This window comes from Periplaneta americana, chromosome 9 (genome assembly GCF_040183065.1).
Source record: "Periplaneta americana isolate PAMFEO1 chromosome 9, P.americana_PAMFEO1_priV1, whole genome shotgun sequence".
NCBI lineage: Eukaryota > Metazoa > Arthropoda > Insecta > Blattodea > Blattidae > Periplaneta > Periplaneta americana.
Window position 1 is genome coordinate 97,838,063 of NC_091125.1, and position 27,853 is coordinate 97,865,915.

Below are 27,853 nucleotides of genomic sequence, written 5' to 3' on the forward strand. Positions count from 1 at the left end.
GGGAAACAAAAAACTGAGTATAAATTAACTGTAACTTCACCACCTGTACTTTGGATTTGATCCTAAAGTTTCAGAGTTAATTTATACTCAGGTTTTTGTTTCCCCTGTAAAATTTCCTTTTTTGTTAGCAGGTTTACACTCTAAGCCGATGAAATACGTTTTATCTTCGATTTCTTCTGTAGTCCTAGTAATATGATAACCTTTACTGCATGTACAGTTGTAACAGGCATAGAAAAGTTGTGAATCCATTACTAGAACTGTGATGAAAGATATGATAAAAGCTTTGACTAGTATAATATACTCAAAATCTTACATTTGATCATATTTATTTGATCAAAAATTTTATCATATTCTGTGACACAGAAATTTGATAGTGTAATATAGGCTAGGCCTTACTGACTCCCACATGACTCAACCTTTTGAGTGTCACGGACCCCTTAAAGTTCCTACTTCATATTGGCGGACTCCAAAAAATGTTTTGCATAATTTAGGCCCATAAATATGTTCTACTCATTACATATTTTGACAAGTCAGTTCAATTGTAGAAACTCTTAAATGGCAAGTTTAGATCAACATTAAACTTTACAGCTATATTAATTCTTCACGGAGACCAACAGAAAATGTATACTGGACACAAGTATGTTGATGCAAATGATGTTTAGCTGTTGTGTTGTAGATCGGAAAACCTGGGGACACATGGGTGAATGCAGATACGATTGCAACAAGGCCGTTGTGGGAAACACGATTTTTAAGCTCATTCTTTCCTTAGTAAAATCGTGGCGTGCTTCAAATCATGCAGAAAATAGTGCTTGTTAGTGTGTGCCGCAGAATTTGTGTGTATGGCCACCTAGTCGTGATCGTTGCACAGAGAAACTGTAAACTGGATGGTTTGCTCCACTCGGCATCACCGAAGCTCGTACAATTTACACTTAAGGTAGGCTTATTGATTGCAGTAAATAAAGATAGGGATGAAATGGAAAGTGTGAATGGTTTTCAATTCGTAATGTGAGGGAATCGGGACAACCCCAGAAAGGCTTTATCCTCCGATTTTTTACATCACAAATATCGCCATAGTGAGAACTTGGTATCAGATTGAGTTTTCTAAACGATAAATCCGTCGTCTAGCACTGAACTACCGAATGGGCATGAAGTATCTTTTAGATACAGCGAAAAAACCGATAGCAATTTGTAAACATTTATTAACATAGTTGTTACTACTTGTATAAAAGAGTATCGATTTAAATCAAATTTCAAATAATTTAATGCAATTAAATTCTGTATTCCGCGCCTTGGACTATTTGTAGGGAACCAGCGCTGATTCGAGTCCTCATGGGGGAAGAAATTTCTCATAACATTTCTATCGTTACAAGGGACAGGCCCACACAGCATTGTGATGAAATCGGGAAGCTAAAGTTAGTACTACACATTGGCCCCGCCTTCTCTCGTTTATGGAAGTGAAATTTAAACACTTAGACAAAAATGCAAAAAAAAAATAAAATAAAACCAATAGCAATGAAAGTTTTTCGAGAATAAGCACGATGTTCAGTTTTTGATCATAACAGGAATGAAGAAATACTAGAAGAATTAGGACTTGAATGAACAGAAACAAAAATAGAAACATATATGGCCACAAAGTCATTTAAATATGCGCTCCTGCATACATGACTTGTATCGTCTCAAATGCAGGTAGCAAGGCCGTAAAAAGCATTACGAGAGGGATTCGGCCGGCGCCGTGGATCGTGTCCCGGCATAGCTCAGTTGGAAAGAGCGCTCAGCGCGCAGAGCTGAGAGGTCCTGGGTTCGATTCCCGGTGCCGGTACGAATTTTTATCGTATTAAATAGTAATAATATAAAAACAATTTATTGAATACAGCATGCTTCAAGAATGAGTGACAACAGAATCCCAAAATTAATGTTGAATTACAGACCAAGAGGAAGGAGTAAGACCTTTAAAACAATACTGGACTAGGTCGAAATGGGCCTACAATAAAGTCTGCTTCCTAAATGGAAATGATGTATATATGTAATTTTTTTATTAGGACGTCTGACTGTAGAGCATAGGCGGTCAGGCGGGCAGGAATCGGACATGCCCTGGGCTAGGTGGGCCAGTACTGAGCAATTGTTGCTCTTAATGTGAGACAAGAGGAGTTCAGTGGCGGCTACTCAGTCGCTAATCTCCTAATGCAGTGGTTCTTAACCCGGGGTTCATGGGCCCCTTGGGGATTCATGGGTGGGCTTCAGAGGATCTATGAAATTCACATAAAAATTAATATGTATAGCCACTTTATTATTTTAACGTAAAAAGCAGAAGCGTATCTAAAAATGTTTGTCGATTTTTTTTTACATTTTTCTAGGGAGACGGTCCATAACTTTCACCAGATTTTTAAAGAGGTCCTTAACTCATAAAAAGTTAAGAACCACTTGACAAGAAAATTTTATCATTTTATTTCAATATGTATATTTAAATATTTATAATTTATTTATATTATCAGCACAACAAAATGTTTTGCTTTATACATTTTCTTTTTATGGTTTTTGAAAATAATATTTAATTACTTCATTTCCATTCGTCTTTTCAAATTAGAGAGTTGTTTTACAATATATTTACATTATGTGTACAACGAAATGTTATCATTATGATTTTCCTTTATGTGTTTTCTTGTACATAGGTTTTTTTTCTGTGTTTTGCAATAAGCAGGGAAATGTCTGAAACAACACTGTACGTTCCTAAAACAACTTGCCTCATTGGCGATGGATTGCTTAAATTGTCTATTACTCTGTACTTGAATACGCTCATCTCCAACAATGTCATAATGTTTGAGCGTGCTGGTGTTGTAATGTGCCTCAACGTTATTTTTTCCTCCATAACAGTAAGTCCACATATTAAGCATTTGGCACGTTCACCAGTTTGAAGAAAAATATTTACTTTAAATGTCGTGCCGGTACTTGTTCTGTACCATTTGTAAATAGCTATTTTATTGTAGCATAAAATACTTCAATCTTTAGTAATTTCATCCCTTTATAATTGTTCTGTTTAATTTGCACTTCAGTAACTAATTATTTCTTTGTTCTTAACATCTATAATAAATTGTCCAGTCTTTATTAATTAAGTAATGTTTTAATACTGTGACAGCGACGTGAGATTCGAACTCACGACCAGCGTCCCGCAAGAGAGCAGATCGCGCGGGCTCCACGGAGCACTGAGGGATGGCGCGCGGCGGAGAGAAGAGAGGGGAAAGGGCCTACGCGGCGAGGGAGTTTGCGCGCGCATCTTCTGCTTGCCTAGAGAGGCCGAGAAGTCCGTCGAAGTGGAAAAATCGCGAATTCGAACTTTCCAGGCTACGTCTCTGTGGTTATAAAAGAAGAAGCGCGAGGGAACTCGGACAGTGTGTGATTCATGATTAGTTCAGTGAGTAAGCCAGTGAGCAGAGCAAGCCAGCCAGTCTTGTATACCGGAGTTCGACTTGAGTGTGCGTCCGCAACTGTGTCAGCATCCGAAGACCTGAGTTCGAGTGCAGTGGACCGCAGTTGGAGGGACCTGAGTTCGAGTGCAGTGGACCGCAGTTGGAGGGACCTGAGTTCGAGTACAGTGGACTGTCTCTGAAGGTCTGTGGTTCGAGATATTGTGAACTCGAGTGACTGAGCTAGAAGAACTGTGAACTGAGAACTGACAGTTCTGATTTGTAAATAGTGCTTTGTAAATATTAGTTAAGATTAACAGTTCATTGTTGTTCGTAATAGTCCAAGTAAATTGTCATTGTCGTCAGTGGAGTGCACTAACGAATACTGTGTTACGGTGTGGAGAGCAAATCCTATTGTTGAGATAATAAAGTTACATTGTTGTTTAGTTTAAAAAGTTACAATACTTTGATTTTATTGTAATTATTATATGTTTACATTTATTCTTGATATTGTAGTTGTAATACCCTTATAGAGGGAAAGAGGAGACGTGATGGCCTTATCTCTATCAAGTTAAATAAATAAATACTAAACACTAAATACTGTAGGACCTATCAGTAGACGTATCCATATTACAAATCGCCAGAGACTTTACTGCTTACTTGCAATAGGTCTGAGTGCTCAATACTGTCTGTTAATACGACAGGTTTTCAGCACACGTCCATCTACTGCACCGGGCCGCCTGTGGGCAATGTGCCTGCCGTGAACACGTCTGATATAGAGGTCCGGAATGAAATATAGGCTAATAATTATTTTACAATCATAAGATCAGAAAAAATAATGAAAAATTACAATGCAAATTAACAGTGAAATTTAGAGATTAGGTATTATATAAACGCTTATGCAATATTCCTATTGAGTTTTTTTTATACTTAAACAGATTTTTTTAAAAAATATCTACACAAGTAACTCTATCGTATGTCTTTTTATAAGATATCTCTAGTGAATTGCATCAAAAGCAAACCTCGTACCTTCCATGTTATAACTCTAACTTGAAATTTAATTACTTTATAACAGTAGTAGGGTTGAATTTTTTAATATTACAAAATAACACACTCCAAAGAAGACGAAACGTAGGTATATAAAAGTATGTAGGACTCTCAAGTATGTTACGTAATAAATAACTTACCGAATTTATAATACGTTTGCAGGGCTCGAAAAAAAAAACCCTTTTGGACTTTCCGAGTTTTATCACAGCATGAAACTGTTGACCGCTGGGGTCAACTGCTCTTGATCACGTGGGCCATGCATTGCGTCGCACCTAGCGGACAGCCTTATGGGGAAGAGGAGAGACTTGTAAGGCAAACCTTGGTGTAGTTGATACCACGAGGTTACTTGAGAGTCTTAACAGCTCTATATGAAGTGGTGTGAGTAGTTCGTTAATAGAGACAGAGTCTGCTTTTAGACCAGATCTCTGTCGCAACAACTTTTTATACTTGCCCCGCAACCTTGCCATGCTTCATGTCAGTCATCCAAGGGACCGGAGATTTATCCCTGACAAGCATTGTGATATTTATGTTTAATAATACGGTTTTAGAAGAACTTCAAGGTGGATCTTCTTTAATGTTATATCATCGGCCAACTCCTATATATTATACTAGCTGGAAGCACCCGGCGTTGCCCGGATTGTCCTTTTTTTCTTTTTATAATTAAATTGGCTGTTAGACTTTTCGGAAAACTCAGGAACTCAACTATAAACAACCAACACGAATTGTCTTTATTAAGCTTTTCTCGCCATAAAGATGAATTTTTAAGTAATGTCACTTACATGAATTAATGAACTTCTTAGCCAAATGTTTGAAAGGATTTACTCAATTTAAAACAAATGTAGATCAGGCAACGAAAGAAAACATTTCATCTATTGTCTTATATTCAAATGTTTTTTAATTTCTATGTGTGTGTATCTATTTATTTATTCTGGCGTAGTTAAGGCCATCAGGCCTTCTGGTTAACATCACCAAAATACAAATGAAATAATAGAACACTCAAACTATAAATAAAGTAAAACCAAACGAAGATTTATACAGGTTAAATGAGTTGGCATTGTCTTGCAGCAAAACAAAAACACTTCTCGGTCCCTATACGCCCACTTAGCATTATCTCAATGTTCTACAGATCTTACATTTATCTCTGCCGGTCAGTAACTGTTAAATTTCTTAGTCATGGGAGTCAGCGTATTAAAAAAAAAACATTAAAATCTTTCGGCCGTCTCCTTTCCTCCCCACCGCAAATGTGACGTTGCACAGAGGCAGAGATAAAATAATTATAAGGTCTGTACATTGATCTGAAGCTGTATATTTCACGTAATTTCATGTCTATGTGTGCTTTCACTTGAATTTCAGAGACAGCTGATGATAAACAGGGAATTCCCTTGTTCCCAGTTTGAACTCATTGGGATGTCATTATGAGCCAAAATTTATCTCTCTGTCGGTCGTACCAAAGAATCAATATAATATACGTAGGATAATATTTAATTTATACTGTAGAATTTTTTACCCTTTTACCGCTGTACATCCGCTTATATGATGCCCAGTTTTTTTAATATGAATTGAGAAATTACAACTCACAAATTCAGAACATAGGCTATTAATTACATTACTTCTTATTTTATATAATTACAAAATGCAGATAGGTCCTACAATATAAACTCGCAATAAGTTATTTTTTAACATAAAGACTAATATTCTGGGGGACGTATACAGGTATTTTAGAAATTAAGAGACTGTTCTTTCCAGAACGCGTAACATGTGATTATACACTTCGAATTTCTCAATAACACATTTTCGAACATGAACAACAATATTTTGGGAGACGTATATTTTAGAATTAATGCAGTGTTATTTTCAGTCATATTACGTACTCGTAGATTCACATAATCTACTACATTAGGAACCTGACAAAATTTCATCATTGAACTGCTTTTCGATATGTGTAAAATCTCTTTTTTTCCGTTCCTTTATATAAAATATAGTTGAGAGTGTGAAAAACACGCAGTTTTTAAGTTATGTCTTCTACTTTGACCATAATTTTAATATGGCCATTACAAATGCTAGTTGCACTGAAATTGCAATTACTTAAAATCGAAGAGGATGTTAGGGTATCATAGAAATACGTGAGATAAAAACATCTTCTCCTTTCGTTTTTCCAGTTAATATTGTCACTTCTATTACTACGTTTTGAATGAGTTCTTTCACACCAATTATTGTCCCATTGCATGATTTTGGTGGGTCATTATTTCGCAATAGTACTATTGGTGATTCAATATTAAGTATTAAAATAATTATGTAGTAGCAATCTTTGTAGTCTCAAAGAATTCAAGAATTCAGTTGAATAAAACACAGCTTGCTCACTATTACAACTGCATCGAGAAATTCATAATATGGTCCTGGACTGCGTAAAGATATTTATTGCATGAATTGTCTAGATTTTAGCCTTCAAGCTGTATCAATAATGTTATTTAATTTCGTGTTATAATTTCCATGGCCTCGTGAAAGTCGATGTTGGATACAACAGACAATAATAAAAAACAATTGACTATAGAAGATTGCAGTTTAGTATTACACATGAATGTTTGATCGTACTTATTTTTATTTTTTTATTGTTTAATTAATTTAACGTCCATTTGCACAATTTTAATGTAGCCTATGTTTTTCTCCTGGTTATGAAGGTTAAATGTGCAAACTTTGGCACATATCGGTCAAAGCGTGTAGATTTGTATAGAGAACATACATACATACATACATACATACATACATACATACATACATACATACATACATACATACATACATACATACCCACATTCACTTTTATATATATTAGATAATTAGATATTATATATACATAATTAGATATTAATTTCATTGAAATAAATGTACAAGAAACGGGAGTTCCACAAAAATTATAAGATAAGAAAAAATCTTTTTAACCCTTAAATTGGCAAAGCTTCATTTCTCACACTAGTTTATTAAACCTAGTCGGACCGTAAAGAAAACAACTATCGTGATGTCCATATTTTATATGTTGTACAATATTATATTATTGTGAAATTTTAATTTTCCTACCAATTTTTTTCTATTCTATTAAAATGATAGCATTTATAGTCTATTAACCTGTTGTATTCTATAGGATACTTTGTTATTTAAGGGTTAATTAGAAAACTGTTAAATGATTAGTATAATTGATTTGTGAGTAATTGCATCATAGAAGCTACACTTTATTTCAATGTTATGGCGTCTCTCTTACTAATATATGTGTAAAGGATAAGTAAGTAAATCGATATCCAAATCTTCATATAAATACATGTTTTCAATATTTCTGATACCGATTTTCGCTCTGATAATTTAAATTTTTCCATTATTAATTTACGCCCACTAACTTAGAAAATCATCAATTTAAATATTAAATAATGTCGCCAAAGCGAACATTCTACTTGTGAGACAATAGCAAATATAGGCCTAAATAGTAAATTTAATGAATATTAGAAGTATTGTTTTGGTTCGAAGACCCATAATGATACGTATAGGCCTAAAATTCACTTAAAATAACAAAACTTATGGACTAGACTGTACTGTCCGGAAATAATTGTATGATTACAAATGGTTGATTGAGTGCAGTATAGTACAGCATTGATTATTTTAAGTTATATTCAAAAAGAAGAATTTGAATGCAATTGTATGAGAAATTACTCGCGGTTTATTCTGCTGTCTGTATTTGTTAAGTAAGCTGGTTATGATTTTTTGTAGTTCATTATATTATTCATATCATCCAACATCTGTCTCAGCATAATCGTTTCACTTTTGTTCCCGAAAACTCCCCCCCCCCCCTCCTTTGTATATCGAGTTTCTTTTGTTTAAATAACATAACTCCTGAAGCCTTTTTTCGTTGCTAGGATACGAATCTGAAAGTCTTCCTTTTGTCACTTTAACCTAAGATTCTATTGCAGCGCGTGTCTTGATTCTGTATAGGCTACTGCTGAGAATTATAAGCGGTCTGTGTTCTGTTCAGCAACGTGATTGTAATTCTCAGTTGTAGTGTATGTTAAGACCGCTTTTATGCAACTTATGTGAAGCAAAGCCATACATTTGTTATTACCACGTTTTGATCAGCTTTAAACATTATTATTTTATTTTTAGTTGAATCATTCCCTCTGGGTTGTGTTTCTCTTACTGTACTGTTTTCACGTTGGTTCGTTGAAAATATTATTTTATCTTTTGGATATTTAAGTTACTGTTCATTGTGTACAGTAATTAATAAATGGAATAAATATAAGGTTCATTATCATCATTATCATCATCCGTGGCGCTACAGCCCGTGAAAGGCCCAGACCGACCAGCCGGTTGCTGGCCTCATGCCTACATGCCGAAGCAGAGGTGGGCGATCATCCAACCAGAATGGAGATATCGTGTGGTTAGCACGATGATCCCCCCCAGCCGTTATAGCTGGCATTCGCAACCGGATTTCGCTACCTATCGTAGCTCCTCAAGTGCATCACGATGCTGGGTGGGCACCGGTTCCATACACTGGCTGAAATTTTATGAGAAAATTTCTTCCCCCATGAGAATTCGAACCAGCGTGCATTCCGTAACGTGAGTCCTAGGCAGATGCCTTAGACCATGACGCCACGGCGCGGGACAAATATAAGTTTAATAGACTATAATAAAAATTGATTATTAAATAGTAAGGGAACTGTGCCTATTATCGCACATGCGCCTAATATCGCACCCCATGGTTTATGAGCTCAGAACAGGCATAAGACCCTGAATGGAATAGCAGCTTATTCAATTCAATTAAAAGGAACGTTAGCGCCCGCAGATGGATTGCTGTGAGCTGCAATACATATTACACGCCTTGAGTCAGGAATAGGCAATGGGAAAGTATTTGTAGTGTGTGATGTTAGGGATGATTATAGAACCAACGGTAAGGAGCAAAACTTTTATACACTGTTAGTTTGATTTGGTTAGTCGTGTAATATTTTCATTCAGTTAAAGAAATATTATAAACGTTTTATTTTTACTGAGACAAACTATTTTGTTTCGTGTATGTTATTTGCCCAATATCGCACACTTACTGTTTTCCTATTATCGCACAGTGCGATATTAGGACGATGATACTGCAAACTAATATAATCGTATAATTAATCTGGTAATTCGAAAATTCTTTAAAAATTGTCATTGCAGATGAGTCCAAAACGTCGTAAGCTGTGGAAAGAGGAGGTTATGAAGGCTGCAATCATATCAGTTAGGAACAAAGTCATGGGATTGCAACGTGCTTCGAATACTTTCAATGTTCCCAAGTATACTTTAAAAGATAAAGTCAATAACAAAGAGGAGGATGTAGATAAACTAGTGAACACGAAACTTGGTATAAAACATGTACTTCCATTTGAACTGGAAGATTCTTTGGTTTCATATTGCTTAGAAATGGAGTAGCGATTTCATGGTTTATCTGCAAAGGAGTTAAAACTATGGCTTTTCAGTTAGCATTTATGAATGGTCTGAACCACCCATTTTCGAAGAACGATGAAGCCGCAGGACGGAAATGGCTGCACAGTTTTTTGAGAAGACACCAGGAATTGAGTCTCCGGAAACCACAAAGCACGTCTATGGCAAGGATCAGAGGCTTCAATCAGAAGAACGTAATTAAGTTTTTTGATATTTATGAACCATTGATGAACATTATCAACCATTCACTAAACAGACTGTACAACTGTGACGAGACAGACTTGACAGTGATTCAACACAAAGTCAACAAACTAGTTAGTCTGAAAGGTAAGAGGCAGGTTGGATCTGTATCTTCAGCAGAGAGGGGATCATTAGTGACTGGAGTGACATAAATGAGTGCAGCTGGTCATTTCCTGCTCCCGTTTTTGGTTTTTTCTAGGGTCAACATGAAAGTCGAACTTCTGGATGCAGCACCAGATGGTAGCTTAGCGGTCTGTCACAAATCTGGCTGGATTCAGAATGCAAGTTTTGTTCAATGGTGTCATCACATTCTCAGCAATGTGAAGCCTACGAAAGATGGCCCAGTAATTCTAGTGTTAGATGAGGATTATTCCCACACTAGAAATGTTCAACTCCTCGAACTAGCACGTGTTAATGGTGCTCATATTGTGTGCTTACCTCCACATTGCACGCATAAGATGCAACTCTTGGGTGTGGCATTCATGCTACCTTTCAAAACTTACTATGCTCAAGCAATTGAACAGTGGCTCAAACAAAATGCAGGCAGAGTAGTGACTCACTGCCAGGTTGGTATGCTATTGGGAGAAGCTTTCAATAAAGCAGCAAGTGTTGCTGTAGCAACAAATGGCTTCAGAAAAACCGGTCTATATCCTTGCAACCGCCATATCTTCAGCGACTTTGAATTTCAAGAAATTTCTCCTAATACCCATGAATCAAGTGATCATTCATCTGAAGCTTTACCAAATAGATTAGATGATGCCAACACTTCCCAACCTCGGCCAGGCTCTAGCAGTATCAACGAGCCAAAAACTCCACAAAATTAGTCGAGAGGCAAACCCTATCTTTTGTTACACCTGCTGACATTTCACCAATTCCTAAAATAACTTACAACAAAAAAGTCCAACTCATAGAGGACGTAAAAGTGGTTCTGCTGCTCTGCTGAAAACTTCACAATATAAAAACGAATTGGCTGATGATTTTAACAGGAAATTACTCACAGATAAGGAGACATATGAACGAAAAAGTGTTCAAAAGAAGCAGACTGATAAAGTACCTACTCAGAGGAAGAGACAGAAAAAACAAAGTCAGGTATCTTCAGATTCAGAATACGAAGAGTTGGATGAGCCAGTATACATCTCCATTGATGATGAAGATAGCGAAAATGATGCAGAATGTCCATATTGCAACGCGAAGTTTTCTTTTGACAAAAGGGGAGAAAAAATGGATCGTATGCACTAAATGTGGAATTTGGTACCATGAAGTGTGTTCTGGGGATGATGACTACAAAAGTTTCATTGTGTTATTGTTTGGAAGGTTAGATTTAGTTCTCAAAATATCTGGATTATGTTTAATTAACAAACATTCTATACCTTGCAAATCAAGCTTTCAGGTATAACTCCCTGTAAAGTTATTTGAATAATTTCGAGGGAAAAATTGTTCCGGGGCCGGGTATCGAACCCGGGACCTTTGGTACGATAAACCAACAACAGATATATAATAAATATGTAATAAAATTTGTTTCTAGACAATAAACTTAACATTTGTCCTATGTATTTTTCACAAAATGAGGGGTGCGATATTAGGAGCACTATTTCTCCTACTACCGTTTTTGCAATTTTTCATTTGTATTTGAAAAACAAATGGAAAATAAAAGTAATTTTTAAATTTGACCTCACTGATATAAGCATAATAAACCCGTATTAAGAATCCGTATCTATTTCAAATTTATGTAATATATTAATACTTGAAATACTACTTTTTCAAAATGGGTGCGATATTAGGCACAGTTCCCTTACATTACGCAACGAGCCTATAATGGAGGTAATTAAGACGCGAGTACGTTTATGAAACGAGCGCAAGCGAGTTTCATAATTTTCATACTCGCGTCTTAATTACCATTATAGTCAAGTTTCATACGACTTTGTATGCTCGACCATATTTCTAACTTGAAATTATTCATAAGTATTCATGTTATTCTTATCTAACTGAGAAGCGAAACTGACCTTGTGCAATACCTCGTAAATTATATGATGTCTGCAGACGCGAAAGTATTGATTTTTTCCGAGAAACAAATTTCGACATTGACCTTGATATAATCTAGAGAGTAAAATAAACATTAATCTTGATATAACCTTGAAATTGAATTAGACATTGAAAAACGAGATGACAAATTGAATTTATTTGAATATTATTTACAATTAACGCTAATTATTACAGTAACAGAACTGACTTTATTTCAAATATAGGTGATTTATTGATTTATTGTTGTCTTTCGATTGCATATCCGAGAATAATTGATACTTGCGCTTTCATATTGCTACAATGGTATTTTCTGATTGGTGGAACACCTGAACTTTAATGAATAGGTGTACTTTAATGAGGTCCATTAAAGGGCTGCTACCAGGTGTAGAATTACTACATTTCGGAATGGTCGAGCATAAAAGATTTTACCTGTTTCATTATTTGAAATTTCTACTATGTATAATAGTATTTTTACGCAAATACAGCACAATTTATAAGAAGGCAAAAGAAGAGGATTCTTCTACCAATGCCAAAAGTATTTCCAACTCTGCTTATCCTGGCCAGAGTTGATGATAATATTCTTTATATTACCAAATGACAGCTGTGAGCAGTATGGGATAAAGATAAATGCGAACAAGACGAAGACCCTGGTTGTCGGAGAAAAATAAAGAAGATAAACATGCGAATGCTAAATGAGGCAGTAGAGTAAGTGGACAGCTTCAAATACTTGAGGTGTACTATGAGCAGTAACATGAGCTGCTGCCAGGAAGTCAAAAGGAGAATAGGCCTAGCAACGGCAAAGGAAACTTTTAATAGAAAAGGAGTATCTTCTACGGACCCCTGAAAAAAAGAACTGAGGCAGAGACTAGTGAAGTGCTTTGTGTGGAGTGTGGCTTTGTATGGAGGAGACATATGGACATTATGATGAAGTGAAGAGAAACGGCTAGAAGCTTTTGAAATGTGGATATGGAGAAGAATGGAGCGTGTGAAATGGACAGACGGAATAAGAAATGAAGCTGTGTTGGAAAAAGTGGGTGAAGAAAGAATGATGCTGAAACTGATCAGGAATCAATTTCTACTTAAAATTTTAATTAAGTACAGGGTGTCTGACTCAAGTCATTCATAAATTGTTTTAGCCATCACGCACAACACAACTAGGGATGAACACTTTTCGTCGTTGAAATTCTCTAATTCTCAGCGCTTGTCTTTTACTTTTAATAATGATTGAAAATAAATAAAATAATAAATGAACATAGACGATTAGACTGATTAAGATATTGATTCATACGATGCGTTTAAGGAAAGAAACATTGCAGTCGACAATACGAACCAGCAAGATTCACTAGCACGAACAACAGCTGAAGAGGCCTCGATGCTACTGATGATGGGATAGCACTTCCCGAAACATGTTTAGAGAATGGATTTTAATTGTCTTGGTGTGTGGTTTTAATACAGTTTGATTTTAACTTAATGTATATTTTATGATCTACTCTGTCTGTTCTTTAAAGGTACCGGTACTTTTTTTATTATGTCCTTTCATTATTCCGAATAAAACAAAACAAGTTAATCTGAGAGACTGAAGATAATTTACGCATTAAGAAACAATATAGGGACTATAAGAAGAGAAAATGACTAAATAAAACGCTATCCAGTGATAAATGCGACTATAAAAAACGTTGGAAAGCCGAAAAAAAATTAACAGATTGACTCATTTTACATAACATTATCACATGAAGACATTCATATGGACGCTAATATACACCCTTGATTTCGCCTACAAAGCCATTAAATACCTCCCACATGTCTGTACTCATATTTTGGCTACCTAAACAAAAATTAACGGCTTAAATGAGGCATTTTAACTTGCAGTATCATTATGTAACTGGAAATGCCACAAGTACGAACATCTGCTTTTTTTGGTGCAAACATTATTATTTTAAATGTGTATATTGTGGTACCAATCTGGATTATTTTGGTTGCCTTAGGAGTGTGCGCGCGCATGTAGCGAGATGGAAGGCGCGGGGAAACGGAAACTCGAGCTTCGGTAGGAGCTGTAGCGCGGTACGGAGCGAGGGGAGGAGAACTACGGTGACGGCGCGGAGAGGAGAGAGCAAGGGAAGCATCGATTTCTCTCGAAGGTTCTGAAAGCCACGCGAATCGAAGATTCCAGCACATGTGGTGTAATAAATAACACCGTGAGTGGCCGACAGAGAGTCAGTCAGTCTTCAGTACAGTCAGTCTTCAAGTCTTGTCTTGGACAGCAGCGAGCAAGGCGGACCGCATCTGGGAGACTTGAGTTCGACGTGTAGTGAACCGCATTTGGGGAACCTGGGTTCGACGTGCAGTGAACTTGAGTGAGTCCGTAACTGTGGCCGTGTCCACCAGGCGAGTGTGACGTAGCTCGGAAGACCTGAGTTCGAGCTACTTGAACAGTGAGCTAGGAGACCTAGCCAAGGCAAACGAACTGTGAACTGAGAACTGACAGTTTTGTTCTGCACATAGTGCTTTGTGAATATTAATTGAAATTAAGAGTACATTGTTGTTCTTCTCAATAATACAGGTTGTGTGGAGTGCAATAACGACTATTATGTTGCTGTGTTGAGTGGAATACCCATTGTTGTAGGATGAATTATTAAGAATAAAATTCACGTTTTTGTTGGGTGTGTGGTGGTTAAAGCAGAATAAAAGTCAGAATATGTTACATAATTTGTTATTTCAACAAATTCAATTCAATTTCATATCATTTCATTTCACCAATCGATGTACCTAAAGGCCTATAAAGGTAAGGTGTTTGAGCCCCCATAATAGTCGAGTTGAAATGGGCAGTCATTAGTGCTTCCCTGTTTCACGCTCACGTTCGGTATCTGCAGATAGATCGGAGGTATTCCTGGTCTTGAACGAGAGACGCATAAGACGTTCACCCTTGTATACGTGTGTTGATCATGCCAATCGAATCGCCGGCAGCCCAGGTAGTGTCCTAGAGAAGGATCTGTATTATCTGTTGACAGCCCAAATGAGATTCGAATCCAGTCAATAGTCAAACACGTTAGTACCTGAGCTATACCGCTGGCTAATGTTTTTTCTTTTTAAATTAATTTATTTCCTCTGTGTAATACGTCTAAATTTCTGATCTGAAAACCCTATTACTTCTTTTTATAAATCACACTTAGCTTACTGCTTTTCAATTGTGAACTTTCTACTTTGAAGAATTACTGTAATAGTGGAACAGAAACAATATTTTATTTAAAAAGTTTGCTCTAGTTTTAATTCGTAAATTATAAACGGAAAGTAATGGTGTAAAAGTGAAATGTTTAAAATTTAATTATTGGTTAATGGAGTCCTGAACTCTAACATATATTGAGTGACACAGGAAATGTTAATATTTTATAACATTTTATTTGACTTTTTCTTGTTATTCTTGTTTACGTTCGATTTATTGCTCCACAGATACTTTAATAATAAAGTGCTACTTTATTTGTTATAAAGATCGTCATTATCAAATTAAATATCACATTATAGCCAATTAAATCTATCTAAGATTTAGGCTTCTAAAACCAGTGTTTATCTCATATCCTTTTTTCTTTATTCAGATTGATCCATAAACCTTTACTATTTTGATTACAACTTCCAAACAAAAATATTTGAAGAGTCCACTGCAAGAATGATGGATGTCGAAAATGAACCAAGACTGTCAATGCATAGCTTAAGACATATAGAATGTACATACAGAGTTATATGACATTTACACTGATAGTCATTGTCCATTAATGATCGGAAAATCGCAGTTAAGCTTTGAGCGCTAAGCATTTCAAACTTTCAATTGCTTCTCTTGCAAAATGTATTCCAAATGACATCCATCATTCTTGCAATGGACTCTTCATTTGCGTTGTACCAGGAATACACGGACACGTATAATACGCCATCCAGTTTCGGGAATGAAATTAGTTGTGTTGGTTTTATTGTTTTATTTTTATTTCGGTTTAAAAATAGATAGTATAGCTCTGTGATAAAAGAAATAATTATCGAAGGGCATACAATATACTTCGTCTTCATATGAAGCCACGTTCCGAAATTAATTCCAGCTCAAAACAATTTTTTTTTTTAATATGGTTCACTCAAAAATAATCATAAGTGTCTATTGTCACTTTAATATCGCAGAAATTAACGATTGCGGATCAAATGAGAGATAGCACAGCTCTGTATTTGGTCTCGATGCGGAAATATTACTGAGAGAAGACTGAATGAATGAAAGGAAAATGTAAGGAAAAACTGAAAACGCATCCTTGCAAGGGAGATCGGGACTGAGAAAAACTTAATATGTGAGCTCCAAGGTTGTTGGTCACTTGTCTCACTCCGAGTTTCGCTGTTCCACTGAAGGAACTGTAGAAAATTTTGAAGGGGAAGCCGAAAATAGACAAAAGGAGAAGGGTGAGCAGCATGACAGCTGAATCAGGAGCTGAAACGCCAGAATATATAAGCCTGCACATTGAAAGGTACACCGCCCTTTTCCATTGCGAGTGGAAGTCGAGTAAACTCGCCCATGTACCAAGGGTAATATGCAAAAGCCAAGCCAATATTCCTGTTTCGATGACGTCTGTTTGGAAAAAAATTGTGGGGAGGAGGATGTAGATCAGTGGTTCATTTCTTTCAGGACTCATCCTGACATTTGTATTAACCCCTAAGGAAAACCGCGGGAAAACTATAGGCAGGATGAGTAGTTTCAATATAAGAGACTAGCCAATTGGCTCTTTGGTGAGAAATGCCCAAGGTTGCGGGTTCGATCCCGGGCCAGGTCGATGGCATTTAAGTGTGTTTAAATGCGACAGGCTCATGTCAGTAGATTTACTAGCATGTAAAAGAACTCCTGCGGGACAAATTTCCGGCACATCCGGCGACGCTGATATAACCTCTGCAGTTGCGAGCGTCGTTAAATAAAACATAACTTCTTCTCAGGTGAGACAATTGAAGTATGACTCGATTGACGAAGAGGACATTATTTGAGAAGAGTCGATATTATTATTGTAACAGCAAATGTCGGATGTATCCTCAATATTCATTCAAACAAAATTACAATAAACTGTCGACTTTCACATTTGTAATGTTGTTAACATTTGCACCTCTTGTAAGAAACCATTCACATTTGTAATGTTGTTAACATTTGCACCTCTTGTAAGAAACCATTCACATTTGAAATGTTGCTGGTTTTTGACGTTGTCTAAGGCAGTCATTTTCAACCGGTGTGCCGCGAATGATCCGCTGGTGTGGCGCGAGAAAATGAAAATAGTAAAGATTGCCATAGGAAAGGTTAGAAAAATAAAAGTGAAAAGAGTAGTAAAAAAGTGAGCCAGAACTGTCAACTTTCAGCGAACGCGGCAAAAGTTTAGTAGGCCAACACACTTACGTGTTCGCGCTGTAGACAAGAGAATGACTGACACTTAATAAAGTTTGATTGTCGTACCAACATTAAAAAAAAATAATGTTGTATTTTGTTTGTCTTTATGAAAAATATTGTACATTAAATTCCTCGGCAAAAACATGTAATAATATCTTTGTTTTCATATTTCCTAAATGAAAAAAATTAAGAAAACATTATTAGGTCTATACTTAATAGGCCTATCGTAATTATCACACTGATAATTGCATTGTAAAAATTTTCTGTCATTAAATTTTACATTTCTATCATAAACTTCAAATAAATACAAAAATGTATGTTAGTTCTATTTGTGAGTAATGTGTATGTTGTTTCTTTGGACGGGTGAACCAGAGAGTTTCCATTCTTTTGACTGTTCTTTTGTTTCTGGATCTTTATGAGGTCTATTTACAATATGATCCAAATAGGTAAAATATTACTTTTCAAAAGGACGGAAAAGCTACTTGGAAATTGTCATTTTATGTTGTTTGTGATCAGCGCTCAGGATTTAGGGATACATGTAACATAATTTTCTTATAACCAAATCGTGATGTAAGATGTAACAGACACGTTCATAGGAAATTTTCAGTTTCCGATATAGGCCTACATTTGAAGATCGTACATGAGTCGTCTAGAATTCACTACCAATACCTTCTACCAAATTTTTACAAACTATGAGGAACACCCACCATAGATGACGATTCATTCAGCATCGTACAAACACAAGTGGTGCCATATTTTCCAGACGAAAATGATAATGGAAGAATAATTGTGAAGCATGTTGGTGAAATGGCGAGGGGAAACCGGGAGAACACCGAGAACACTCACAACCTTGGCTTTACTCGCCACAAATAGATCATTATTTTAAATAGACATGTTCGTAGGTTTTTATTCAAAATGCAAAGACGTGAAGATATAGAGGGCTTATTTTCCCGTTTCCATAGCAACACAAACTTTTCATAACGGATAGTATTGAAAGTATTCAGATCTCACTTTCTGAATTAATTAGCGACTTCCTGCCGTCCGAGCGCGCTCTCCCGTAGCGTTTACAGAGCGCTATTCAATTGTTTTTGTGTCGGATTCAGTATCTGGTTAGAAATCAACTGCTTAACATATAAAGCGACGAGAGAGACAAATAAAATATAATGCACAGAGATATATACATGTCGCCTGCCGATGTTTGTAATATTCACGAGATAAAGAGGATTCGTCCACCGGTTTACTTGCTTCACTCCGAGGCATCGGTGATAGATGAAAGATGATCGTGGCCATCACGGGTCGGTGGAAAAGCGGCCTATCTCACTCTGAATGCGTGCGTCTCGACAAATGGATGGAAGTGCAAGGAGTTTCAATGAAACTTGTTAAATCGCGTTGACCTCATCATCATCATCATCATCATCATCATCATCTTCTTCTTCTTCTTCTTCTTCTTCTTCTTCTTCTTCTAATCCTCTTCTTCCTCTTGATCACAATTATGACCCGTATCAGCAGAATTTTGACAATTATCATCCCAAATCATCATCACCACCATCATCATTCCTGTTTAATCACTTATTTAACGACACTGTAAGTTGTTTTCTCCCTACCATCATTACGATCTGCATCAGTAGAATTCTCATAATCAGCACTTCAATCATTATCATCGTCTTTACTCTAATTTAATGCTATTTAATGACGCTGTATCAATTGTCTTCTTTCTCTTAATCATCTTCATCATAATCATCATCGCATCGACACCCTCATCACTAATACCATCCTCACAATAATTAAAAAGGGCAAGACTTATGAACTTTGGAATATGTGCCGATAAAGCCAAAATTTTGATGTAGATTACGTGTTTCCCCGTATCGAGTATGGGCACCCATTCCGGAATCCATGGCGAACAAAGAAATGACAGAATATAAAATTATTAGACTACTGTAACAAGTCGATCCGTTTGGCGAGTTGGTATAGCGCTGGCTATGCCCAAGGTTGCGGGTTCGATCCCGGGCCAGGTCGATGGCATTTAAGTGTGCTTAAATGCGGCAGGCTCATGTCAGTAGATTTACTGGTATGTAAAAGAACTCCTGCGAGACAAAATTCTGGCACATCCGGTGACGCTGATATAACCTCTGCAGTTGCGAGCGTCGTTAAATAAAACATAACATTTTAACTGTAACAACTGTATGAGCCACAGTCGAATCCTAATGTCCTAGTATTTGGCCATGAACCAATGAAATTTGTGTGAACACGCACAATGACGGCGCCGAAGTTTCATATAAAATCAGCGTGTCGCGTGGTCTCTCTCAATAATATCTCGGCATCGACAGCAGCTACAGATCTCTGCAACCACTCGTTTGACTTGCAAATCGTAGCTCAAATATCTTCGAACGCCAGTGTACCTCTTATAATTTTATAGCGCTATATCCTATTGAACAATTGACATGACAAAGCATGTCCTTACCTAACATCTCTTTTCGCAGTAAATGATTTAGACGTATCATTAGTATTTTAACATCATATTTCATTTTGCTTACTGTTATTTTCACTAAGTTCTTCTGTTTTGTTGGCATTTGGAGTTCTCTCATGGAGTCTACCAATTTTTCCTTTTAATGAAGTTTTGTATTGAAGGATATGAAACGAATAATAATCTCCATCGCCACAGTTGCAGTTACATTATACATATGTAATACATGAGCGTCGCCGTTGTCATAGCAACCTGCTCAGCCGTGTTGACAGTGTACTTCAGTTAATTTATTTGTGTCCAGTACTTATCCGCTTGCCACAGTAATGAAGTTTCCATGGGCTTAGGAACCCCATTTGTGGAATGACACTTATTTCTATTTGGTTGTTTGTTCGTTTGATTGCTTTCTATTGACATTTTGCTGCCATTCCATACACGTCCCGGGAAATCGCTTAACGAGCTAGCTCTCTCATCTAAATGACCTGCTTTATGACACTGGTGCCTCTGCGCATGCGTGAGACTTTACACGGGATACTGAAGTGCTTACTGAATCACGCATCAAGGCAGTGAGAGCAAGGCTCATTTCTGTTAAGCACAAATGTATAGAATTAATATATGGTATTCTTTTTTTAATGAAGAAAATTAACGGTGCAATGTAAACTGGATAATTTTATTTTTTATTATAAATTTTACACAGCAACTATTGGAAATTTACGTGGTGCTGTTTTTTTTTTTCATTTTTGTATTGTGATCTATATATAGAAACATCCAATGTTTCGGAGATACTTATCGTCAGAAAAAATAAACAGAAATGCGCAGCTTTTAGATTGGTGAAGTACTGAAGTCTTTACATTTGAAGCATTTGACTACGCAGGCCATAATAAATTAATAGCAAATTGATGTTTCACGACGTTAAAGATGAGATCTTAGATTGATTTACATCTTACTTATCAAACAGAAGAGAAAAAGTAGAAATAAATATATCAGTTAGTCACAAAGTTGCTCAATTAGAATTTAGGAATATTAAATATGGACTTCCTCACGGATCAATTAGTCTAATTATTGTTATTAATTTAGCCTCAATCGTAAATAATTATCCCAGGCTCTGCTTATTTAATGTTTTCTCATGAAATTTTTGCCTGTGTGTAGGACCGGTGTCCATCCAACATCGTGATGAATTTGAGGACCTGAATTAGGTAGTGACATCCCGTTCCGCCTAAGAGAATCATCGTGCTAACTACACTTTATCCCAGTACTAGTTGGATGATCGTTCACCTCTACTGAGGCATGTAGACATGAGGCGGGCAGTCGGCTAATAGATATTGGCTATGGCCTGTGGCGTACAGAATTGTTATTATTATTATTATTATTATTATTATTATTATTATTAGACTTATTATTATTATTATTATTATTATTATTATTATTATTATTATTATTATTATTATTATTATTATTATTATTTGCAGGTGGTGTAAGTGGAATAACTCTAGTAAACAATATCACTTCTAGACAGTGTTAAAGCTAATGAATGATTAATTATATACAAATAAACGCACTTAATCTTAATACAAACCATTGGAATCAAATTTAGTACACATACTGCAATATTACTCAATTTTCCTTCTATAGGCTACTACTCCTAAATAGAGCTCTGTCTGCTATGCATTACGATTACTACAGTTTATTGACGATATAAACACCCTAAAAATAATATAATTGACATACTTCCATGCTATAATGACATCATTCATTCAATGTTCGGCCCAAGGGCAGGTCTTTCACTGCAAACTCAGTTTTTCCAATATTTCCTATTTTGTGCCATCCTCTTTGTTCCCGATTATGATCCATATATCTTAATGTCGTCTATCATCTGAAATCTTCTTCTGCCCTGAACTCTTCTCACGTTCATTATTACTTCCAGTGCACCTTTCAGTAGGCAGTTTCTTCTCAGCCAATAACTCAATACCAAACCAATTCCGCTTTCTGAGCAGTTTTAGCATAATTTTTTCTTCACCCACTATTTCTAATACAGCTTCATCTCTTATTGTTTCTGTCCACTTCACACGTTCCATTCTTCTCCATATCCACATTTAAAATGCTTCTATTCGCTTCTCTTCATTTCGTAATATATTCACGTTTCTGACCCATACAATGCCACACTCCATACAAAGCACTTCACTAGTCTCTTCCTTATTTATTTTTCCAGAGGTCCACAGATGCTCCTTTTTTTACTACTAAAAGCTTCCTTGGCTATTGCCTGGCAGCAGCTCATGTTACTGCTTATAGTATACCCCATCTTTGCTCTACAATGAGACTTAAACTCATTGTTGTTTCGAAGACACCTACCAGGTAACAATATAGAATTTATAAAGAAAATGAGAAATATGTAAACGTAATTACGTAAAATAAAAGCCATTACTTTAAATCAGTGGTCGTCAGAGCTCGCTGAAATGGGTAACGGGTAAGGAGTATATCGCAATATGCACCGTCGTACAGAAGGGAGAGGTAGAAAGTATACCCGCCAGCAGCCACGGTTATCCGCGAGTAAGAGTCGCTAGCCCGAGGTGCACTGTGCTGATGACTGCTACTTTAAATAATTTGTCGCCAGAGGAATTCCCAAAGTCTTCCCTGTCCATACTCACCACTTCATTATATTTTGTTGCAAATTTAGGCAATCAGGAAACAAAGCAAATTGAATAATGTAACACCGGAAGCTAAAGTTACTCATATTTCTTCTTTTTTTTTAAAGTAAATTATAGTTTTTGATTAATTATCAATTTACTAGCTTTATTTAACAGCAAGAAACATTCATTTTTTACTCAGTGTTTGTTTTTTTATTGACTTATGATAAAACACGTTTATGAGAGAGGGGGATATTTTCCAAGTATGGCCGATTCAGGACCTCGACATTTGAGATCCCCCACTGCTTGTCACATTTCCCATTGGTTATGTTGGAAGGGATTGAAGTTGTATGTATAGACAGAAGACTTCTCTTTCTCTAATGGAGTCTGTACGTGAGATCGGTTCCTTGAGGCTTCGATCCGCCACTGACACAACTTTGGTGACAGCCGAAGAATGTAGTGTTTGAATACTCGAGCGAGTCATTTAGACAGTAATGGTGGCCTGACCACTCTATCCAGCGTCGCAGAAAGACGAGCACTATGCCCGCATCGCATTCCAGCGGCACGACGTGATAAATTGAAAGGATCCGTGGGTCCGTGGGTGGATGAGTGGACACGTGCTCAGGTGGTAGGATGGTAACTTGGGTGGTTTCTAGAATTCCAAATCGTGTTAATACTAAAAGCGATATACAGGAAAGAAATCGCTGTTTGTTTCATTTCATGTACAAGCGTTATTAATTACAATCGAAACAACATATACGCGAAAATAATTCGATGGCTGAGAACCAGGCTGCTCTAAGTTCAACTTTTTGTAAGAAAAAAATCTGTGTTTCATTGTGTTCCAGTTCTTGTCTGCATATATGAATCGAACAAAATTGTAAATATTCCTCTCCATAAGGTTGCAGTGAAGCTATTCAAAATTGTTTCACGAAGCTATTCCAAATTGTTTCATGAAACTATTCCAAAAAGCTTCATAAAGCTTTGAATTCCAGGAGCTTAAAATAGCTCTTTTGAAAAAAAATAGTAAAATGGACTTGGAACAGACTGGTTCTGAGCCATCGAATTACCGAAAGACTTCAGAATACCACGAAAAGCATTTTATTGGAAGAACAGTCTGGTTTAGAAGAGTCAGATTCTGTACTTATAATAAATTATATTACAGCAAATGATAGAGGAATATATATATATATATATATATATATATAAAATGTATTCCTCTCCGATGGCAGGATTTTGGCGTAGTTGCCATTAATCTATACGACTCCTTGCTTTCCAGTATCGGTTATATTCACTGGACGATCTTATAGCCATGCAGCCTGTAATATGTTTCTCAATCGTGGCCTATTGTAAGATGGAAATACGCAACTGCCGCTGTTCTTGGCCAATCTGGAATTTTCATTATATCATCCTTCCATTGTTTTTCCCTTACGCGTAAAACCAAATTAGACTGATTTTTACTCTGGCAAATTTTTTTCAACAGACGTTTTACGCTAGTATAGTCTGATGCATCAGTGTCGAAAATTTGCTCAGCCTTTGCTACTTTTTTTTGCCAATGCGTGTGCAAACTCGTTTGCTTGGATTTCATAATTCCCAGGGATCCATTGTAGAACAATAATTATTGAATTTCAGTTTTCTATTTGCTGTATGCAATCAAGGACTTCAGTAGATGCAGGAAACTTGACTGAAGCTATTGCGCTTATGGCAGCCATGGAATCTGACAGTATTACAGAATTTGTGAAAGTCTCAAGATGTAGATTGAGCTGAATAAGTGCTAGGCGAATTGCTTTAGCTTCTCCATCAAATGCTGTTCTTTGCTGCTCTATTGGTTTATAGAAGGAGAATAGCTTACAATGATCTCCTACTCCTGCATTCTCATAGCCATATGATAGAGAAATATGAAAAATTCAATAAAGAGCTCCAGTTACTGTTTATAGATTATCAACAAGCATTTGATACAGTTAGAAGAGATAAACTTTAGTACATAATAGATAAAAGAGGCATTTCTCTAGATTAGGATAGAACATGTACAAAAACAGGAAAATATTTTATTAATAAAAACTGGGAAAAACTTAAATTGAAATGAATTTATGTGTTCGACAGGGTTGCAGCTTGTTACCGACATTGTGTGTTCTTTCGGAGAATGGTTGGATCTAATCATAGGTGAGGGGGGTGAAACCTACAAAGTAGGAATTGTTTTACACAGCACGTGCGGTCAGAAGACCAGTGCATTGGATTTAAGAGAAAATATAGTACATCTGTATGTATAATATTGCTCAATAAATCCTCTATCTTCATCTTCAATTTATACTTAGACGAAGCTGTTGTAGAAATTGGAAAATTTAGCTAAGTACAGTAAATTTAATATCCCACAAAACTTTAAAGCAAAAATAGGTTTGAAGCCATTATGTTTTCAGACAACCAAGCAGTTACGCGTATATCCAGTGATGCTACTAATAAAATTTATTAATTTTATTCTGCTGCTGATATGCAGTTGACCACGAGGGTCCGGAATACAAATGAATTGTGCAACAATTATAGTGTTTAAACAATGACTTTAACGATCGTAATAATACAAAAAATTACAGATATTAAACTTTCAATTTCTGAAAAAAAAAAGACATAAACAATATGGAATAACACCATTATTAACTACGAGTAAATAACAATTATTTTGAATATTAATGAATTAGAAAAGTGTAAATGGTGGTGAAGAATCCCTAAGGAATCGTTTAATACATCGATAAGTATTTTACAGAGAAGCCTCTTTGAATTATGTAAAATCACAAAAGAGTTAAATCTTAAAATCTCCAAACCAAAAAAAAAAAAAAAAAAGTGATGGTTTTTTTTTTTTAGACAACTTGGCATTGAATTCTAACATAGTAGCCTATTGGAGAACCACTTCAGTGTATTAGTCTTTATATCTGCCACTATGTCAGGTTTCTTGTATATATCCTGCCTTATTCCCCCTCCTTAACTGGGCCGTATAATCTTCTCAACATTTTCCCCATTTTTCTCAAATTTTCATGTTGGTGTCCATGTCTCTGAACCATACATCACCACTGGCGTGACTACTCTGTTGTAAATAATCACTTTTTAGATTTCTAACTTACTAATAATGTTCGGGACTAGAATGAATATATATATTGCTTACGCAAAATTGTGAGAAAACTACAGCACCTATCACGATGAGAAATGTCTTATTCGATTCGCTGTTAACTCAAGAAATTTGCAAAAATACTAAAAACTTGAAACATTTGTTTATACATTTTATAATTTAACAAATATAAATAAGAAATGCGTACAAAGAAGGCTTATGTTCCGTTCGTAAGGCTTCAGTTTTCTTCGTTACTCATGATGAAATGCATATCAAGAAGGCTTTGGTTTCGTTCATTCAACGCCATTTTATATGACGCGGGATTTTACATATTATTATTGTTATTGCGACTAAAGACATTGGTGTTTCGTAGTGTAGTAGTCTGCATACTAGCCCTCTATGCGGAGGACTAGGGTTCGAGTATTGGTGCGTGAATTTTTTTATTTTTAAATTTAGCCTACTTTATCTAACCTCATTTAATAAGAAATTTTGTAGTATATGCTACTATGTTTAATGATATTAGGCTTTTCAAAGTCATAGCAGTTTAGCTGGTATAGATGGCTTCATTAGAGGGTTAGAGGTCCTGAATAGTGTCAGTAATGGAGGACTTTGTGTAGGCCTATAGAAAAGACTGTGGTTCAAATAATGAAAGTATGCTTTGCACCTATTTATCACGATGTTCAACTGTTGTTCACAACACAAGATTGCAATGTGAAATAAAAAGAGTTTGTTACTTTCATCTAAATAACTACAACTTTTATTTGAAACGGTTTTTTATTGGAGGGTACTTTTAATCTCAATTAAGTTTATAAATTATAAAGCAGAGGGACAAAGAAGGTCATGTGATTGTTTTCATAAGTTTTTTTGGTATTTTTTAAAAATGCAGTGCATAATCCATTTCGAAATGTGAGAGACCGACAACATTTTGAGAACAGATCGAGTGCTTAGTGTCTGACAACGAATCTCCAGAAACACAACTTTACAGGAGGAAGGAAAAAAAGGTGAATGCCGTTGTTTATTTAATGATTGCTTATTTGTTTATGAAGATAAACTTTTTATATTTTTACAATATGATGTAGAAAGTTTATTCTTACAGAAATTTCAGTGTGATTCAGAAAAATAGCACTGATTTTCTTAACAAAAATTTATATTTTTTCTTATCTTTGTCATTTAGAACAATTCAGAATCGTACTTAAATAAAGCAAAACCTCAGAAAGGAAATACTATAGCTGTTAAGTTAATCGTATGCCACTGATTACAAAGTCTTACTATATACAGTCAACACTACCTACTTTCTATTAACTGTATGCGTTTCCCAGGATACGAAATCTTGCTATTATTGAAACTGACGTAAGAAAATAGCTGTTATTAATGTAATTTTGTTTTTCTATTACTATTGTAATTGAACCATAGAGCGATTCTTCTATCCCATTAATACAATCTGTATTAACTTATGTTGTTGCTATAATACGAAATCTCCACAGCTGTGTTTACCTGTTCTGCTCTCGTTTATGTTCACATTTCGGTGTTCAGCTCTCTCCAGGATTAGAAAGTCAGGTCCGCTCGCCCACGTAACGCGGTTGCCATGGCAGCGATCTTCTTGTATTAGCATAACGAGTCCTTAATAACCCGGAGTAACAGACGGTGGCCTCTCAGTACAGAAATACGTGTATTCAAACTTTCGACCATGATTAGGAACAGTGATTCCTTAAGAAATAGTTACTTATTGAATGTTCGTTGTGCTTTCCTAAGCAGTTTATTTTTATTCCGACATTGTTTTAATATTGTCGCATATTGCCTTGTCTTCCCTTAATAGTTTTCGTAGTTGAGAAGGGTCATTTAAGAAAGCGCTGCTTATTCCTTTCGAATTCAGTGGTCGCATGTCTGAGGCCAGTGCTATTATAAACTTGTTGCCCGTGTTGCTTTGAATACGGCACTGCCTCCTCAGAAGCACGCGGCCCCGGTGTTGACAGGTCGTGACTTGATTGACGAGGAAGCCCGACGGGTGACAAATTGACCTGAGCGATCCGCTATTGAGTTGAATGTTGATTACAGAGTCTTTCCGTCCTGCTGCCATTGTGGCCTACATGAAAGGACTTGTCAGGGGTGAACAGAATC